The sequence below is a fragment of the Halyomorpha halys genome, unplaced genomic scaffold (genome assembly GCF_000696795.3).
Source record: "Halyomorpha halys isolate HHAL.00 unplaced genomic scaffold, Hhal_1.1 Scaffold170.1, whole genome shotgun sequence".
NCBI lineage: Eukaryota > Metazoa > Arthropoda > Insecta > Hemiptera > Pentatomidae > Halyomorpha > Halyomorpha halys.
The window spans coordinates 437,223-437,658 of NW_027107231.1; the positions used below are offsets into that span (position 1 = coordinate 437,223).

The following is a 436-nucleotide window of genomic DNA, read 5'->3' on the forward strand; positions in this document are numbered from 1 at the left end:
TTTTTAGGGGGAAGAGGTAAGTTGGTTCATTTAAGAAAAGCCCCTCGCCCCAACATCTGCATTAATAATAATATCTATGTTCAAATGACAAATAACTTCGAATTATTTAATTATGAGAGATAGTTGAATGTGGATGACTTATGCGAGAAGATGGTTGGGTGGTGCTGGCAAAATAAAAAAAAACAGGTTGAAGTACCTTATTTAATCGTGCCAACGTTTAAAAAATATATTATCATTGTTATATTATAAAGTATATTATTATTGTTATATTCCATATATTATTATTGTTTTTTCAATTTTCTTTTCTATTCATTTCTTTTGTTAAACTTAGTTTATATTTTGCTTCTTTATCTAATATTGTGGTCACATATTTCATTTGTTACATATATTTTCTTTCTCTCAATTTTTTTTTTCTATAATTTTAATTTTTAAATTA

The 436-nt window shown here is 25.0% G+C and overlaps 1 protein-coding gene across 1 annotated transcript in view; it reads right to left on the minus strand.

Annotated features, from left to right (window-relative positions):
* The window catches only part of vri (vrille), a 254,374-nt gene that overhangs the window by 234,732 nt on the left and 19,206 nt on the right, over positions 1-436 (minus strand). The gene's annotated exons all lie outside the window — the stretch shown is intronic.